Source organism: Pseudophryne corroboree, chromosome 2, assembly GCF_028390025.1.
Source record: "Pseudophryne corroboree isolate aPseCor3 chromosome 2, aPseCor3.hap2, whole genome shotgun sequence".
In the NCBI taxonomy this organism is placed as follows: Eukaryota; Metazoa; Chordata; class Amphibia; order Anura; family Myobatrachidae; genus Pseudophryne; species Pseudophryne corroboree.
In genome coordinates this window covers 128,145,546-128,165,732 of record NC_086445.1, presented here as the reverse complement: position 1 = coordinate 128,165,732, position 20,187 = coordinate 128,145,546, and the positions used below count along the sequence as shown (strand labels likewise).

The window sequence follows — 20,187 nt, the reverse complement described above, 5'->3', positions numbered from 1 at the left end:
CACACAGTGAAAAAATCATTCAATAGCGAGCGAGGTGCGAACGGATTTGCAGCTGTCCGCTGACTGAGGGATTTTTAGTAGCTCGGCGTACACATGCAATCGCAGACTTGCATGGCGAATATACACTCCACGTGGGCGGTGGCTATCTGATCGCAGGACAACAATTTTAGCATCCCTGCGATCAGGTCTGAATCACCCCCGTACTTTGTACCTATCTGAACTCTCATTCCTCTACTAATGTGAACTAAACCTTCCTGAATTCGTCTCCCTCTTATTTGCACACTACTGTAACAAATGTTTTTCTTTTATAGGAAGATGTGAAAATGTTGCAGCGTAAGAGCTGTCTATTAAAACGCTGCTAAATGTGAACTGCTAATAATGAAAGGTAAGCACATCACCCAAACACCAGGAAGTGTTTACAGTCACCGCACTCTCTATTCTCTATGGAGAATATTTTAAGAGTAAGTGTCTTCCTTTTCCCTTTCCCTAAGGAAGAAGAAACTACTGTAAAACCTTCAAACTTCAATGTTTAAATAAATGCATTAACAGTCAAGCAATAAACAGTCTCATTTTAAGTTTCTACACCAGAATCACTTTGAAGCATAAATGTAATGGATTCGAAATTAAATATTGATGGCACACTACTGATTTCTGCATTGTGGCAAGTTGCATTTTGGCAGATTTATCTACGGTGGTCTGTTCAATTCCCCTGATTTGTGAGGTTGGAGCAGCAATCAGTCTGTGGGAGGTATCAATGCTCAAACCATAGAGTGCACCTGCTCACCACAAACATACACTAAAAGGGTTTTAGCTTGCTCCACAAATTGCTTGCATACATGTAGTGATGCAGAACCCTTTCCATGCCAGACGTCCCAGAATCCCATGCAAGTCCTTCTGTCAGGAATAGCCTTTCCCACTTTAACCTTTAAACTGCTGAATATTTCATACCCTGCTGACAATAGGAGACCAGCCAGGATATTTCTTCCTCACAAATAAACATATGGCCTTAACCAGAACACATCCTTCCGAAAACTCAGCAGGTCATCACACAAAGATCAAGCGAATGTCTTTTTGTTCTATGTTCATTTTTTAAGCTAAACATCTGTGTCCTCTCCTCCACCTATCTCAAAATAAAACAGACAGGACATACACACAAAACAATGCACCTTCGCTATCAGAACTCCTGGCCCTTTCCAAAGACCCCTTTACTACTCAACCGAGCCACAATGACCCATTGGAGAGAAAGGATAATCAGCAAGGTGGAGTAGTGGTTAGAATTATTGCCTGACAGCCCTGTGGTCACGAGTTTCATTCCCGATTAAGGTCAGTCTGTGTGGAGTTTGCATGTTCTCTTCATGAATGTATGCAATTCCTCCCAAACTCCAAAAACGTACTAGTAGGTTTCTTTTAGTTTATCTGCTTTAGACAAAAATATTTACCTAGGTGCATGTGGAGGGAATTCAATCAAAAAGGGTGCCCACAGCTCCTGTCTCACCTGAATGGAGCTATTCAATTGTCTGTGCTGATGGGTGCAAGTACCGCTAGCACCCATTATTTCTGCTTGCACCCTCCTGAGAAGGAAAGCAGAATACACCTAATGTTGGGCTTTTAGGCGCTCAAACTGCTGTTTCAGCAGCACGCCCAATACTTTCCAGGAGTTTAGCCGCTTTATGAGTCTATACCCGCTGCATCAAGCATAATAAACAATGGGTGCCCATCTGCTAAACAATTGAATATAGTCCATGGGTGCCCATTACTTACACATGCCCGGAAACAACTGAATTCTCTCCCAATGGGGTTGATTCAATTCGGCAACAGTTGAATAGCGCCGGGAATTAGCTCCAGACGCTATTCAATTCAGCTCATGTTAAGTCGGCGATGGCCCGTTCTCGCTGACTTAACAGGTAGTTTTGTCGGGAGAACGGGCATTCTCCGACTTAACTACCCGCGGCGATGCCGATTCCCGACAGAATCAGCCTCGCACCGGCCGCACTATTGTTGGGTTTCTTCTCTCATCCCCTGGGGATGAGAGAAGAATTCCCGAAAATTGAGGGTCAGTCGTCGCTGTATTGAATAGCGCCGGGAGCAAACTCCCGGCGCTATTCAACTGTTGCCAAATTGAATCGTGTGTGCCCTGTGTGTGCATGTGGTAGAGAATATAGATTGTAAGCTCCACTAGGGCAGGGACTGATGTGAATGACCAAGATATTCTCTGTAAAACCCTACGTAATGTGCGCGCGCGCTATACAAATAACGGCCAGTTAATTAATAAATCAGACACTCTTTCACCCAGATCAAAATCACAACCTCAGGCTCCCCAGAGAGGGGTTCACACACAAATATAAATATGGGCCCCAGCTTTTGAGACAGAAAAATGTTCTTACCCTGTCAAAAGACCAAGAAGACAATAAGTGGAGCTTCTCACTCCGCAGGTCAGCAACACAAATAGCTGTCCAGTATCCAATCTCTGGACAGAGGACCAGCTCACACTACAAGAACTACACAGAGAGACTTGATCTTTGCCAAAGAGACTGACAGATAGGACAGCTGAACAACTAGCATGGGCTGCAACAATGCACAGCAGGGTGAGGGGACAGATGCATTCCTGAGGACACAGCAAGGAGAAGTGACCATGGCCCATCTGACACACAACATGAGGACAGACCGTGGGTCACTTTCCTGGAGCAGTGACATGATGGATGCCTGCCTGCATTTTATTCCCCATATCGGCATGTCACACCACATGAAGCTAGCAAACTCTCACAAGCAGCGTGCTTAATACACTATTTGCAAATAGAAAAAGAACAGTTTAATATAAGTATTGTAGAGATCTGAATATATATCATATACACAAAGACTAGACTGTCAAACCGCGTAATTTACCACTGTACAATGCATTGAGTGTATATATATATATATATATATATATATATATATATATATATATATATCCATATCCATTAGAGAGTTAAAGAATGCAATTCGCCACAGTGTTTACACTCAAGAGTATATATTTTATATCATGAAACTTAAATCTCAGTATCTCCCTAGAGGGTGAAAGCATGCAATCTGTCACTATGCACAACACATTAATGTGTGTGTATTTGTGTAAAGTAATATTTAAAAAAAAAATATATATATATATATATATATATATATATATATACACACATATATACACATACATACACACATATATACACATACATACACACACACGTATACGATTGTGCTCCCAGGGTGGCAGACACAGCAGCACCTCCAGCATGGGTGCAGAACAATGATGAGAGGCTACTTTGGGGCATTGTACCATACAACAGTGCAGTGCATGCAGATTGCAGAGGGATGCTGCTTGCCAGAGGCCTTAGTGGAGCTGCATTAGTAACAGTCCCTCCCCCAGCTGGTCCCCGGGGAGGGGGATTAATGTCCAGGCGACCTTGCTGTGGATGGAGGGCACCCTCTCGCCAGTATATTGATAAGGGGTTAGGGGAAAACACACCGTACAGACAGCTGCTCGTCCCCGGCCGAGGTCCCCGCTTCCAGGGAGGGCTAACGGTCCAGCAGCTGGTCGGATGAGGCAGCGGTGTCCGCCCCCCGGATAATCCCGGCTCTCCCCATCATCACTGTCCCCAACACACCGCTGAGGATGCTGCTGGCTGGCCGATCACACAAGGCAGCGAGGGCGGGGCTTATCTGCCAATTTTAGCCCACCCTCCAATCACTGCGGAAGGAGGGGCTACGCCTTCTATGGTAGACCTCGGAGTACGATTGACGTCGACAATAACTAATGGAGAGCCAGTGTGAGGCGTGCACTAGCCAATGGCGTGAAGGAGTCGCGTCACATTGTTTTGTGTGTGAGTGCGATTGTGAATAGCGGGTTGTGTGGTTCATATGATCCCTAGCAGCAGCGAGGCTGATCCTGAGGCAATTCCTCACCCTGACCCTAATGTACACATCAAACACCACATAGCCATTATTAATTATGTGTAACACAGCAACAAATCAGTGTTTCTTGGTCAAGAAAGAGGAATTCTACCGTCATTCTTGCACAACTAAGCAATAAAGAGAAATGTACAGTAACTGCCAGTCATTTAACACAGTGATAGGCAACTTGATACACTTCATGCCGCAGCAATGACGGCATCCTAACCTTTCCGTTACCCAGGGGCCGGAGTAAAGGTGGGTACACACTAGTAGATATTTCTCTGACGTCCTAAGTGGATGCTGGGGACTCCGTCAGGACCATGGGGATCAGCGGCTCCGCAGGAGACAGGGCACAAAACTAAAGCTTTAGGATCAGGTGGTGTGTACTGGCTCCTCCCCCTATGACCCTCCTCCAAGCCTCAGTTAGGTTTTTGTGCCCGTCCGAGCAGGGTGCAATCTAGGTGGCTCTCTTAAGGAGCTGCTTAGAAAAAGTTTTTAGGTTTCTTATTTTCAGTGAGTCCTGCTGGCAACAGGCTCACTGCATCGAGGGACTTAGGGGAGAGAAGTTCAACTCACCTGCGTGCAGGATGGATTGGCTTCTTAGGCTACTGGACACCATTAGCTCCAGAGGGAGTCGGAACACAGGTCTCACCCTGGGGTTCGTCCCGGAGCCGCGCCGCCGACCCCCCTTGCAGATGCTGAAGATTGAAGGTCCAGAAACCGGCGGCAGAAGGCTTTTCAGTCTTCATGAAGGTAGCGCACAGCACTGCAGCTGTGCGCCATTGTTGTCACACACTTCACACCAACGGTCACGGAGGGTGCAGGGCGTTGCTGGGGGCGCCCTGGGCAGCAATGTATAATACCTTATTCTGGCTAAAAATACATCACATATAGCCCCTGGAGGCTATATGGATGTATTTAACCCCTGCCAGGTCTCAGAAAAACGGGAGAAGAAGCCCGCCGAAAAGGGGGCGGGGCCTATTCTCCTCAGCACACAGCGCCATTTTCCCTCACAGAAATGCTGGTGGGAAGGCTCCCAGGCTCTCCCCTGCACTGCACTACAGAAACAGGGTTAAAACAGAGAGGGGGGGCACTTATTTGGCGATATGTATATATATATTAAAATGCTATAAGGGAAAAACACTTATATAAAGGTTGTCCCTGTATAATATAGCGTTTTTGGTGTGTGCTGGCAAACTCTCCCTCTGTCTCCCCAAAGGGCTAGTGGGGTCCTGTCCTCTATCAGAGCATTCCCTGTGTGTGTGCTGTGTGTCGGTACTTGTGTGTCGACATGTATGAGGACGATGTTGGTGAGGAGGCGGAGCAATTGCCGGTAATGGTGATGTCACTCTCTAGGGAGTCGACACCGGAATGGATGGCTTATTTAAGGAATTACGTGATAATGTCAACACGCTGCAAGGTCGGTTGACGACATGAGACGGCCGGCAAACCAATTAGTACCTGTCCAGGCGTCTAAAACACCGTCAGGGGCGTTAAAACGTCCTTTTACCTCAGTCGGTCGACACAGACACGGACACTGACTCCAGTGTCGACGGTGAAGAAACAAACGTATTTTCCTTTAGGGCCACACGTTACTTGTTAAGGGCAATGAAGGAGATGTAGTATCAGAAATATGTAACAAGTACCACAAAAAAGGGTATTATGTGGAGTGTGAAAAAACTACACGTGGTTTTTCCTGAATCAGATAAATTAAATGAAGTGTGTGATGATGCGTGGGTTTCCCCCGATAGAAAATTATTGGCGGTATACCCTTTCCCGCCAGAAGTTATGGCGCGTTGGGAAACACACCTTAGGGTGGATAAGGCGCTCACACGCTTATAAAAACAAGTGGCGTTACCGTCTCCAGATACGGACGCCCTCAAGGAGCCAACTGATAGGAGGTTGGAAAATATCCTAAAAAGTATATACACACATACTGGTGTTATACTGCGACCAGCGATCGCCTCAGCCTGGATGGGCAGCGCTGGGGTGGCTTGGTCGGATTCCCTGACTGGAAATATTGATACCCTTGACAGGGACAGTATTTTATTGACTATAGAGCATTTAAAAGATGCATTTCTATATATGCGAAACTCTGGCATCAAGAGTAAGTGCGATGTCCATATCTGCCAGACGATGTTTATGGACACGACAGTGGTCAGGTGATGCAGATTCCAAACGGCACATGGAAGTATTGCCGTATAAAGGGGAGGAGTTATTTGGGGTCGGTCCATTGGACCTGGTGGCCACGGCAACAGCTAGAAAATCCACCTTTTTTACCCCAAGTCACATCTCAGCAGAAAAAGACATAGTCTTTTTAGCCTCAGTCCTTTCGTCCCCATAATATCTGCCCAGGGATAGAGGTAAGGGAAGAAGACTGCAGCAGGCAGCCCATTCCCAGGAACAGAAGCCTTCCACCGCTTCTGCCAAGTCCTCAGCATGACGCTGGGGCCGTACAAACAGGTGCGGTGGGGGGTCGTCTCAAGAGTTTCAGCACGCAGTGGGCTCACTCGCAAGTGGACCCCTGGATCCTACAAGTAGTATCCCAGGGGTACAGATTGGAAATTCGAGACGTCTCCCCCTCGCAGGTTCCTGAAGTTTGCTTTACCAACGTCTACCTCCGACAGGGAGGCAGTATTGGAAACAATTCACAAGCTGTATTCCCAGCAGGTGATAATCAAAGTACCCCTCCTACAACAAGTAAAGGGGTATTATTCCACACTATATTGTGGTACTGAAGCCAGACGGCTCGGTGAGACCTATTCTAAATGGAGTCACTCAGAGCAGTGATAGCGAACCAGGAAGAAGGGGACTATATGGTGTCCCTGGACATCAAGGATGCTTACCTCCATGTCCAAATTTGCCCTTCTCACAAAGGGTACCTCAGGTTCGTGGTACAAAACTGTCACTATCAGTTTCAGACGCTGCCGTTTGGATTGTCCACGGCACCCCGGGTCTTTACCAAGGTAATGGCCGAAATGATGATTCTTCTTCAAAGAAAAGGCGTCTTAATTATCCCTTACTTGGACGATCTCCGGATAAGGGCAAGGTCCAGAGAACAGTTGGAGGTCTGAGTAGCACTATCTCAAGTAGTTCTACGACAGCATGGGTGGATTCTAAATATTCCAAAATCGCAGCTGTCTCCGACGACACGTCTGCTGTCCCTAGGGATGATTCTGGACACAGTCCAGAAGAAGGTGTTTCTCCCGGAGGAGAAAGCCAGGGAGTTATCCGAGCTAGTCAGGAACCTCCAAAAACCAGGAAAAGTGTCAGTGCATCATTGCACAAGGGTCCTGGGAAAAATGGTGGCTTCTTACAAAGCGATTCCATTCGGCAGATTTCACGCAAGAACTTTTCAGTGGGATCTGCTGGACAAATGGTCCGGATCGCATCTTCAGATGCATCAGCGGATAACCCTGTCTCCAAGGACAAGGGTGTCTCTTCTGTAGTGGCTGCAGAGTGCTCATAAAGGGCCACAGTTATGCATTCAGGACTGGGTCCTGGTGACCACGGATTCCAGCTTGAAAGGCTGGGGAGCAGTCACACAGGGAAAAAATTTCCAGGGAGTGTGATCAAGTCTGGGGACTTCTCTCCGCATAAATATACTGGAGCTAAGAGCAATTTACAATGCTCTAAGCTTAGCAAGACCTCTGCTTCAAGGTCAGCCGGTATTGATCCAGTGGGACAACATCACGGCAGTCGCCCACGTAAACAGACAGGGCGGCACAAGAAGCAGGAGGACAATAGCAGAAACTGCAAGGATTCTTCGCTGGGCGGAAAATCATGTGATAGCACTGTCAGCAGTTTTCATTCCGGGAGTGGACAACTGGGAAGCAGACTTCCTCAGCACGACCTCCACCCGGGAGAGTGGGGACTTCATCGAGAAGTTTTTTCCACATGATTGTGCACCGTTGGGAAAGACCAAAGGTGGACATGATGGCGTCCCGCCTGAACAAAAAACTGGACAGGTATTGCGCCAGGTCAAGAGACCCTCAGGCAATAGCTGTGGACGTTCTGGTAACACCAGGGGTGTACCAGTCGGTGTATGTGTTCCCTCCTCTGCTTCTCATACCAAAGGTACTGAGAATTATAAGACGTAGAGGAGTAAGAACTATACTCGTGGCTCCGGATGGGCCAGGAAGGACTTGGTACCCGGAACTTCAAGAGATGCTCACAGAGGACTCAGGGCCTCTGCCGATAAGAAGGGACTTGTTTCAGCAAGTACCATGTCTGTTCCAAGACTTACCGCGACTGCGTTTGACGGCATGGCGGTTGAACGCCGGATCCTAAGGGAAAAAGGCATTCCGGAAGAGGTCATTCCTACCCTGGTCAAAGCCAGGAAGGAGGTGACCGCACTACATTATCACCACATGTGGCGAAAATATGTTGCGTGGTGTGAGGCCAGGAAGGCCCCACGAAGAAATTTCAACTCGGTCGATTCCTGCATTTCCTGCAAACAGGAGTGTCTATGGGCCTCAAATTGGGGTCCATTAAGGTTCAAATTTCGGCCCTGTCGATTTTCTTCCAGAAAAAAATTGGCTTCAGTTCCTGAAGTCCAGAAATTTGACAAGGGAGTACTGCATATACAACCCCCTTTTGTGCCTCCAGTGGCACTGTGGGATCTCAACGTAGGCCTGGGATTCCTCAAATCACGTTGGTTTAAACCGCTCAAATCTGTGGATTTGAAATATCTCACATGGAAAGTGACCATGATGTTGGCCCTGGCCTCGGCCAGGCGAGTGTCAGAATTGGCGGCTTTGTCTCACAAAAGCCCATATCTGATTGTCCATTCGGACAGGGCAGAGCTGCGGACTCGTCCCCAGTTTCTCCCTAAGTTGGTGTCAGCGTTTCATCTGAACCAGCTTATTGTGGTACCTGCGGCTACTAGAGACTTGGAGGACTCCAAGTTGCTAGATGTTGTCAGGGCCCTGAAAATATAGATTTCCAGGACGGCTGGAGTCAGGAAAACTGACTTGCTGTTATCCTGTATGCACCTAAAAAACTGGGTGCTCTTGCTTCTACGCAGACGATTGCTAGTTGAATGTGTAGTACAATTCAGCTTGCACATTCTGTGGCAGGACTGCCACAGCCAAAATATATAAATGCCCATTCCACAAGGAAGGTGGGCTCATCTTGGGCGACTGCCCGAGGGATCTCGGCTTTACAACTTTGCCGAGCTGCTACTTGGTCAGGGGCACACCCTGGCTGAGGAGGACCTGGAGTTCTCTCACTCGGTGCTGCAGAGTCATCCGCACTCTCCCGCCCGTTTGGGAGCTTTGGTATAATCCCCATGGTCCTGACGGAGTCCCCAGCATCCACTTAGGACGTCAGAGAAAATAAGATTTTACTTACCGATAAATCTATTTCTCGTAGTCCGTAGTGGATGCTGGGCGCCCATCCCAAGTGCGGATTGTCTGCAATACTTGTACATAGTTGTTGTTACAAAAAAATCGGGTTGTTATTGTTGTGAGCCGTCTGTTCAGAGGCTCCTACGTTTGTCATACTGTTAACTGGGTTCAGATCACAGGTTATACGGTGATTGGTGTGGCTGGTATGAGTCTTACCCGGGATTCAATATCCTTCCTTATTGTGTACGCTCGTCCGGGCACAGTATCCTAACTGAGGCTTGGAGGAGGGTCATAGGGGGAGGAGCCAGTACACACCACCTGATCCTAAAGCTTTAGTTTTGTGCCCTGTCTCCTGCGGAGCCGCTGATCCCCATGGTCCTGACGGAGTCCCCAGCATCCACTACGGACTACGAGAAATAGATTTATCGGTAAGTAAAATCTTATTATCTGCAGATCAAGTGATCTGCAGATATATCTATGGACGGATCGGGCAGTGTGTTCAGCATACACACTGCCCGATCCGTCGGGGACTGACGTTATGAACTGGGCGGGCGTGTACACACACCCGCCCAGTTCAGCTGTCAATCACCGCCGGCCGCCGCAGCATGTGTATGGGCGGTCGGCCGACCGCCCCGTACACACACAGCGACGCGCCAATATATCGGTAGATATATTGGCCGTCGGCTGTGCTGCGCGGCCGACGCGATACGTCTGTGAACTACGGAGTTCACAGACGTATCGGCCGTACACACTGGCCGATGGTCCCGCGATATATCGGCCGTTCAAGAGAACGGCCGATATATCGACCAGTGTGTACGGGCCTTAAGCCTTGGGTGTCCCGGGACAATTCAGACAGTGAAGACGGGGAAGGGGCGTTGTATATTATATTGTGCATACCCCCAACATGACCCAGGGGGGATAATATGCTTTCTACCTATGCTTTCAATTCCAGGTATAGAGCATTTTGTCCCTCCTGGAATGGGTCATGGTGGGAGGTATATATAGATTGTGTATATTACATTTAAACCAATGGTGTATATTAGATTTAATCTAATAGTTTAATATGCCAGGGTACTGTTTATAGCTCCTCCTAATTGAGAGACATATATTTTATTTCCTGGAGTGGAACAAAGACAACTTAAACAACCTTAAAATACACATACAAAGTAAAAGCTATCATTTATCTTGTCTCATGCAAGAATTGCATCAACCTCTGTACTACTTACACACTGGTACAGGATTCAGGAGGTCTCTCTTTGTGTGCATCTCTCTCTAGACCCAAATGCTCTCGGGGGTAGTTAAGACCTGATCGTAGATGTGCGAAAAAATGCACATCTACGATCAAATTCTTAGACATGCGGGGGGGATGCAGACTTAGATTTGGGTGGGGTGTGTTCAAACTGAAATCTAAATTGTAGTGTAAAAAATAAAGCAGCCAGTATTTACCCTTCACAGAAACAATATAACCCACCCAAATCTAAAGGGGGGGGGGGGTACTGACTCATACCTCCCAACATAACCCTCTCCAGAAGGGACACAATGCTCTGCTTCTGGACTTTTCTCTTGATGTATGATTGCTGGCACCTGTTTTGAACATAGCCAGCATAGCCAACCAACTGGACTTACACTCGGGGATTCAGAATTACAAACCACTGATCGTGTGCGGAATCTTGGCGTTGTCCTGGATGGTGGCTTGACACTTAAACATCAGATATCAGCCACAATCAAATCCTCATTCTTTCACCTGAGGAACATAGCCAGAATCAAGCACTTAATTCCCTCAGATGATCTGCCAAAAGTCATCCACGCATTTGTATCATCTCGATTAGACTACTGTAATGCCCTCTACCTTGGTCTCCCAGCAAAAGAATTGCACCGCTTATAGCTGGTGCAAAACACAGCTGCCAGGCTGTTAACCAACCAGCCCCGTTCGAGCCACATAACACCCATACTCTACTCCCTTCACTGGCTGCCTGTAAAATGGCGAATTATCTTCAAGATTGGCTTACTGAGTTTCAAAGCACTACATGACCAGGGCCCAAGGTACCTGAAGCAGCTACTGACCCCATACTGCCCCACTCGATTACTGCGATCTGTAGATGAAGGACTTTTAGCAGTACCTAGAATCTCCCGTAATTCATCTGGGGGTCGAACTTTTAGTCATGCGGCTCCGACTCTATGGAACTCACTTCCCCAGACAGTGCGAGAGGCCCCAACTATAGAATCCTTCAAAAGTAGACTAAATGCTTTCCTTTTTACTCAAGCATTCCCATAATTGTCCCTTTAGTATCTCCATGCTTCTGTATTTTATGAAAATCTGTTCTGTACTTTATTATTTTCTGTACTATATTATGCTATGTATCTGTTAAGTGACTTGAGTCCTATTGGAGAAAGAGCGCTATATAAATAAAATTATTATTATTATTATTATAATTATTATTATTATTATTAATGGATAAGAAAGGTGTTTCAGCACAGGTGATGGCAATCATACAGTAAGAGGGAAGTCCAGAAGCAGAGCATTCTGTCCCTCCTGGAGAGGGTCATGTTGGGAGGTATGCTGACGGGAGAGATGTGTGCTGAGTGATCTTAACACAGACCGCTCAGCACACATCTCTTCTCCCACTCAGCACAGCGCGATGTGCTGAGTGAGGGGGAGAACGGACGGGGGGGCCGCTCACTTCACACAACGATGAAGTCAGCGACCCGCTAGATTGAGCCTGCATGCAGGCTCAATCTAGCATCGGCGATAGCGATGCGCGGCCTATCGCTGGGGGGCATAGACACGGCAGATCCGTGCTCAAAATTTAAGCAATCTAGACAGATTGCTTAGATTTTAAAGACGTATCTCTCCGTGTGTACCCCCCTTAACTCTCTCTGCACATGTTATATCTGCCTTGGTTTTGCCCATTTGCTAACAAATTTGCTGCTGCAATCAGATCTGAATTAGGCGCATGGTTAGGTATACATGGCAGATTACCTAAAGAGTAATGAATTGGATTTTATATTGGTTTTCTGTTCAGTGTAGAAGAATAGACACAGAATGAGCTGATAGAACATTGGAAATAATCACAGAATCAGTAAAGAGAGACAAGGAGAGCGTGGAAACCGTACACCTTTTTCACTTTATAGACGACATTTTGTCACAGGAGGCCAGACACCAGTGGCATTGTCAGAGATTACTAGGGGAGCATACAGGATAGTGTGGCTATATACACCAGAAAATGAGAAGTTATAGCTATAGTCAAGGGTCTACAAGATTGGCATTTAGAGAAGGTACTGATGCCCCTGTGTTTGTTATTCAGTAAAGATTATCATCTCTACAAGTGTGATTATTTGGTTTACGGAGGGCAAGGAGGCCAAGACGGAATGTAACCTCATTGCAGAACACAGCCTTATCTGTTTAATGTGAATTGCCAACAGACGGTTCAAACTGTGTTGTGCATAAGAGAATGTGTTCTGATGAGACATGGAAAGGCTGACCAGACAATGCGGGCAGAGGCAAATTGTCAGCCTAATGGTTACTGTCAGCGTGTTGCAAACCTTTTCCATTGCCCATCAGTCAGATGGACACTAAGGGTTATATTTCCATTATATGGATGGATACATGGTATCAGTCTAATGACTACCATTGGTTGGTGGGAGACCTCATCTAGGCTATTAACCATTAGATGGCCCACTGTCAATGCATCACTGCCTATAACTTCACTATGTATTCATATTCATACTTGGGATATTGGTGTAAATATTACTGCTATGGTGAATAAAACCTGCTAATACAACAAGCACCACACATAGGGGCTGATGCAAGCTTGTTGTTAAAATGGGAGTAAATTACTGCATAAAAAAAGTGCACAGAGAAATTATTAATTTCCACACAACATATGCAGAACCCTACATATCACTAGATGCATCCGCCTGATACGATCAGCAGATAAACCTTGTTTATGATTATGAGAATCCATTATCATCAGCGTATATATTTTCACCTGTAGCAACAGTACTGAGAGGCATTACTGGCAGTACTGAGAGGCAACAGTACGGAGAGGCATTACTGGCAGTACTGAGAGGCAACAGTACTGAGAGGCATTACTGGCAGTACTGAGAGGCATTACTGGCAGTACTGAGAGGGTTTCTTTGTATGTAGCAAATATAGAAATATTAGCCAAAATCTAGCCCAAGTAGCAAGCAGCAGTATTAGCCTAAGTATGGATCCCTCCACACATGCATGGACGCAACTAGGGGGGGGGGGGGGGGGGGGTGACGGATGTTTCCTGCTAGGTGACATATGGAGGGGGAATGGGGGGAAGGGGGTTTGGCATTAGAAGAGCCTCCACCCGGGTGCCCTCAAGCAAAGGTATGTATCACCAGTACACCCTCCCCTCCCCTCCCCCATAGGCACATTGCTTTCCTGACAGTTCACTTCATTTCTTTTTACAATCATCCCTGCCAGTGCCAGATTACCAAATAGGCAGAGTAAGCACCAGCCGAAGGGTCCTGCGACAACGGATCAAAAGAAAATTGCAATCAAGCTTTCTTAAATTGTTTCGAAAAAAGATAGAAAAACTGAATCAACTCAAAGAAACAAAAACTTTACATTAAAGACTCTACAGAGAAAATACTGTATTTATGTAATGTACCCATTAACAATTTAAAGTACATAAACCATAGATATCAGATTAATATTACAGTTTCCACATCGCACACTGTTGGTTGGTAAAATTAAAAATGTATTAGAAATCATTTGCGAGGGGGGGCCACAAGATTTCAACACATATTACGAGATAATGTGCGTGGGGGGATTCCTGAGATTTTGACTTCACAGGATTTAATCCAGCACTGCTGGTAGCCAATCCAAATAGGGACCCAGCTGGCAGGGTCTTGCCAGAGCCGTCTTAACAGCAGTGTAGGCCCCTGGGCACAGCAATGCACTGGGCCCCCTGCCCACCCATCAGCGGTAGGAGTGGGGTGTTCTATCAGAGGCAGCTTTGATGTCCCGCGGGCAGAAGGGGGGTTCTATCTTTCGCTCAGCATGTAGGACCTGGAGAAATAATTTCTGCTAATTACTCCTTTGCTGCACAGATGGGGCAGGAAGGAGAACCCTAAACTGTAGAAGGGGACATTGGACTGAATGAAGGGGCCAGGGTACGTGATTTCCAGGGTGGTAGGGGGTGTTTAATACATAGGGGAGGGGTCAATAGTGGAGTGGGCTTAATATTCATAATTTTCTGGTGGGAGGGCAGCTTGTTTTACTGCAGATATCTCCTGTTCCTGGAATTAGATTTCCTAGCTTTAATGGGAATAAAAAAAACTAGAGCGTTTCCACCTTTCAGGAGGTACTGGGGACTTGGGGATCAGAGTTCAGGAGCCAGAGCAATCACTAACGAAAATATAAAACTGCATATTAGGCATGTGGAGCTGGAGCAGGGAGCAGCTGCTGGAAGGCTGATATCTCTGGTTTTGAGCATAGTAGAAACAAGATTCCAGTGTTCACCAGAAGAGGAGTGTCCCAGCTTTTTTAGTACACCCTCAGAAAAACTTTAAGTCAGACAGAACTCGAGATATCTGGCTGGGAGGAGCAATTAACAGGCTTGGATGGAGACCACTGCTTTGAAGTCTGATATCTCTGGTTCCTCAGGGCCGATTTTCAAAAATCTGGTACCCCTGGAAAGAGGGGACCCTCAGCTATCAGCCTAGGGCCCTTTTTACCCCTGGGGCCCTTGGGCAAGAGCCCATTGAGCCCATATGAAAAAACAGCCCTGGGTCTTGCTGCCTTCTGTGATTGAATGAACTCAGAAGGTGCAGGGTGAGCTTGAGATTCCAACAAGCTAACTGCTACCTGGAGCCCTATGGGCTTCAGCCTAGGTTGCAGAGAGACTGCTGCCTCAAATGCTGTCTGCCTACATCTGGATCCCATTCTCAGCCAGGGGAACAAGCCAGAACGTGGAGCAGATCTCCTTGAAGTAATCTAGTCTGGAGAAGAAGATATAACATCCCCATGCTTCCAGGCACCTGGAAATGGGCAGGGTTTCTCCACAGCCAGTCTCTTGAAAGAGTGGAAACATTCCACTCTGAACTCTGGTAATAATGTTAAATGGGAAAAACTTTCTCCAGCTGAATGCACACGGAAAGAGTCGGAGCAGGATTACCCCCTGCTGAATTCTAAGCCAGAACAAAAAAAAGGGGGGCTTTGTAAGCACAAATGTGTGTATCCTCTGAACATCTTGAGGAGTGTAACATATGTATACTGTGATATTCCCAGTACTTTAAAGTGGGAATACATGTTTTGGTTTCTTTTTAATGACATATGTTTTTGGAGCTAATAAACATTTTACTGGTTCAAAATGCCTGCATCTGCTTGTTATTTTTGACTACCAGATTAGCTGCCAACAATTATCCCTTCTCCGACTGTCCTGAGGTTGTGCCCAGTGTCTTCAAGCTCAGCCCTCTGACAGCTACCAAGTTCAGAACTGGAACATAGTGGCAGCTAGTTACCCTCATATGATGAAGTGGGAGGAGTCAGTGATGGTGCGAGGGAATCCCTTTACCACAGGAGTGACGAAGTAAGTCCACTCAAGTTGCTCGGGAAGCGTGAGTAACAGTCAACCATCTGTACTGGCTAGTGGAAAGTCATCCAGTCACACCATCTTTCGTGGACACCGGTTTGCTGATCTGATCCCCAACAGGGATATACATTTATTTACTTTGCTGTTGTTCCTGAGGCTTTAAGGGACCTAGGGCCTAATTCACACCTGATTGCAGCAGTAAAATCTTTCTCTAGTGGGCAAAACCATGTGCAGTGCAGGTGGGGCAGATATAACGTGCAGAGAGAGTTAGATTTGGGTGGGTTATATTGTTTCTGTGCAGGGTAAATACTGGCTGCTTTATTTTTACACTGCAATTTAGTTTTCAGTTTGAACAGACCACACCCAAATCTAACTCTCTCTGCACATGTTATATCTGCCCCACCTGCACTGTTCATGGTTTTGCCCATTAGAGGAAAATTTTGCTGCTGCGATCAGGTCTGACTTAGGCCCCTTGTACGTCTCCCAGCTTGTAGGCATCTGCCAATAGTAAGTAGTGAGTAACCACACTATATATGTTTCTCTGACGTCCTAAGTGGATGCTGGGGACTCCGTCAGGACCATGGGGATTAGCGGCTCCGCAGGAGACAGGGCACAAAAGTAAAAGCTTTAGGACTAGGTGGTGTGCACTGGCTCCTCCCCCTATGACCCTCCTCCAAGCCCCAGTTGGGTTTTTGTGCCCGGCCGAGAAGGGTGCAATCTAGGTAGCTCTCCTGAGCTGCTTAGAATAAAAGTATAGACTTAGGTTTTTTTATTTTCAGTGAGTCCTGCTGGCAACAGGCTCACTGCATCGAGGGACTAAGGGGAGAAGAAGCGAACTCACCTGCGTGCAGAGTGGATTGGGCTTCTTGGCTACTGGACATTAGCTCCAGAGGGACGATCACAGGCCCAGCCATGGATGGGTCCCGGAGCCGCGCCGCCGGCCCCCTTACAGAGCCAGAAGAGTGAAGAGGTCCAGAAAACGGCGGCAGAAGGCATATTGTCTTCAAGAAAGGTAGCGCACAGCACTGCAGCTGTGCGCCATTGCTCTCAGCACACTTCACACTCCGGTCACTGAGGGTGCAGGGCGCTGGGGGGGGGCGCCCTGAGACGCAATGAAAACACTATTTATGGTAAAAAATACATCACATATAGCTCCTGGGCTATATGGATGTATTTAACCCCTGCCATTTTACATCATAAAAAGCGGGAGAAAGGCCGCCATGAAGGGGGCGGAGCATATCTCCTCAGCACACAAGCGCCATTTTCCCTCACAGCTCCGCTGGAAGGACGTCTCCCTGACTCTCCCCTGCAGTCCTGCACTACAGAAACAGGGTAAAAAAGAGAGGGAGGGCACTAATTTGGCATATATATATAAAAACATATATAGCAGCTATAAGGGAGAAACACGTTGGCACCAATGACAAAGTTAGCGGAAGGTGGGATGTCCTTAAGAAAGACTATAGGGACTTAGGAAAGAAACTGAAGGCAAGGACATCTAAGGTAATATTCTCGGAATTATTACCCGTGCCACGCGCTAGTCCAGGGAGGCAGAGGGAGATTAGGGAGGTAAATGTGTGGCTTAGGGATTGGTGCAGGAAAGAGAGGTTTGTGTTCCTGGAACACTGGGCGGACTTCTCAGTCAGGCGCCATCTCTTTTGTCGTGACGGATTGCACCTGACTGAGGAGGGGGCAGCGGTGCTGGGGGGAAGGATGGTTAGAAGGTTGGAGGAGATTTTAAACTAGGAGCCTGGGGGGAGGGTTTAGCTAGAAACTACGGGTCATGCAGTGAGAATAGTGGGGACGGCGGTAGTAAACGAAATGGGGGAGAAGTTGGGGGGAGGGTAAGAGCAGGCAGTAAGGTTACTAACATGGGTACTAAAAGGGATTTTACCAAAGCACTAACCAATGACGATTACAGGTCATCCTTGCCACATAAGGTGAAAGATGTCCCTAACGCAAGGGAAAATACTTATCTTAGTTGTATGTATGTAAACGCCAGAAGCATTACTGGTAAAAAGGGTGAACTAGAAATACTTGCAGCAAGCAAACAGTATGATATTATAGGCATTATTGAAACTTGGTGGGATGAATCTCATGATTGGACAGTCAATCTAGAGGGCTATACACTGTTTAGGAGAGACAGACTAAATAAAAAGGGTGGAGGGGTGTGTCTGTACGTAAAGCCGTTTTTAAAACCTAATATATGGGAAGATCTTCAGGAGGGGACTGTAGACACTGTTGAGACATTATGGGTAGAAATTGCATGCGGGGAAAAAGGAACAAAAAAGTTAGTATTGGGTGTATGCTATAGGCCGCCTGGTATCAACGCATCTGATGATGAATTGTTACTAAAGCAAATTGAAAAAGCAGCAGGAGTAGGAGACATAGCAGTGATGGGAGATTTTAACTATCCAGAGATAAACTGGAAAAACGATTCATGTGATACTGCTAGGGGCAGTATGTTTTTAAACACACTAAATGATAACTACCTAGTCCAACTAATTGAGGAACCAACTAGGTACAATGCAATCTTAGACCTGGTATTAACAAACAATCAGGATTTGGTATCGGGTATTATAGTAGGGGAACCCATAGGAAACAGCGACCACAATATGGTCACATTCAATATCAGTTTCTACAAACAGCCCTATACTGGCTCAACTAGGACTTTAAACTTTAGCAAAGCCAACTTTGAAATGATGAGGGTATTTTTCAGGGATATTGAATGGGAAGGTTTGTTTTTAGGAAAAAATACTACGGAGAAATGGGAGGTACTAAAATTCCTGCTAGCTAAATATACACTCAAATATATTCCTATGAGTAGCAAAAAAGGGAATAAAAATCATAAACCGATGTGGCTTAACAAAAAGATTAAGGAACTTATGGGCAAGAAAAGGCGAGCATTTAAAAAATACAAATCTGACGGGGATGCAGAGTCATTTCAGCACTATAAGGAATGTAACAAAAATTGCAAAAAGGAAATAAGAGCGGCTAAAGTAGAAACTGAAAAACTAGTAGCAAAGGAAAGCAAAGCGAATCCCAAAAAATTCTTTAAATACATTAATAGCAAGAGATTAAAAAAGGAGAGTATAGGCCCTTTGAAAGACAAGTTGGGAGTCTTAAGCAAAAATTATAATGACATAGCGGACACACTAAATGAGTTTTTTTCAACAGTATTCACTAGAGAGGACCCAATTCAGGGACTGACACACAATCTCAATAATGACAATATCACACTAATAGGTACTTATTTAAGCGAGGAAGTAGTCTGTGACCGATTAAAACATTTAAAGATTAATAAATCACCAGGGCCCGATGGTATTCATCCAAGGGTTCTAATGGAGCTTCACTCTGAACTGGCAAAACCGCTATCTTTGATCTTTGAGGATTCAGTTATATCAGGTATGGTTCCCAAAGACTGGCGTATAGCGGAAGTAGTGCCTATATTCAAAAAGGGAAGTAAAGCTGAACCAGGTAATTATAGACCAGTTAGTCTTACATCTATAGTGGGGAAAGTATTGGAAGGTATTCTAAGAGATAGTATTCAGAAGTTCCTTGAAACCAATAAGGTCATTAAAAGGAATCAACATGGGTTTATGAAGGACAGATCCTGTCAAACCAACTTACTTGGCTTTTATGAAACAGTAAGCGCAAACCTAGATCAGGATAAAGACGTGGATGTAATCTTTTTAGACTTTGCCAAAGCGTTCGATACTGTACCACACATGAGACTTATATACAAGCTACAAGAATCAGGGCTAGGAAGCACAATATGCACTTGGGTCAAAAACTGGTTAGATAATAGGAAGCAGCGCGTTGTGGTTAATGGATCTTTTTCAACTTGGACTGAAGTGCTAAGTGGTGTGCCGCAAGGCTCAGTATTAGGACCGCTATTGTTCAATATTTTCATTAACGACCTAACAGAAGGTCTAGAGAGCATGGTGTCAATTTTTGCAGATGATACCAAATTATGTAAGGCTATAAATACAGAGGAGGATGCCGAGTCTCTTCAGAACGACTTAGTTAAATTAGAAGCATGGGCAGCCAAATGGAGAATGCGCTTCAACACAGACAAGTGTAAGGTAATGCACTGTGGTAACAAGAACAAAAATTACACCTACCTACTAAATGGGGTAAAAATAGGGGATTCTGTACTGGAAAAGGACTTAGGTGTCCTCATTGATAGCAAGCTAAGAAGTAGTATCCAAAGTAGGACTGCAGCAAAGAAGGCTAATAAGATATTAGCATGCATAAAACGGGGTATTGATGCTAGGGACGAGAGTATTATACTCCCGTTATATAAATCACTAGTGAGGCCACACCTTGAATACTGTGTACAGTTCTGGGCA

General features: G+C 46.0%; 1 protein-coding gene across 3 annotated transcripts in view; it reads right to left on the bottom strand.

The window, feature by feature from the left end:
- WASF3 (WASP family member 3) overlaps positions 1-20,187 on the bottom strand; it is a 248,033-nt gene that overhangs the window by 77,890 nt on the left and 149,956 nt on the right. Inside the window, exon 1 of one of the 3 annotated variants that reach the window (XM_063951703.1) lies at positions 3,500-3,775. The exons of 1 other annotated variant lie outside the window; for it this stretch is intronic. The gene's annotated coding sequence lies outside the window, so the exon portion shown is untranslated. Of the gene's footprint in view, positions 1-3,499; positions 3,776-20,187 lie in introns of those variants that run through there. One more of the 3 variants, XM_063951701.1, reaches the window with a different exon arrangement.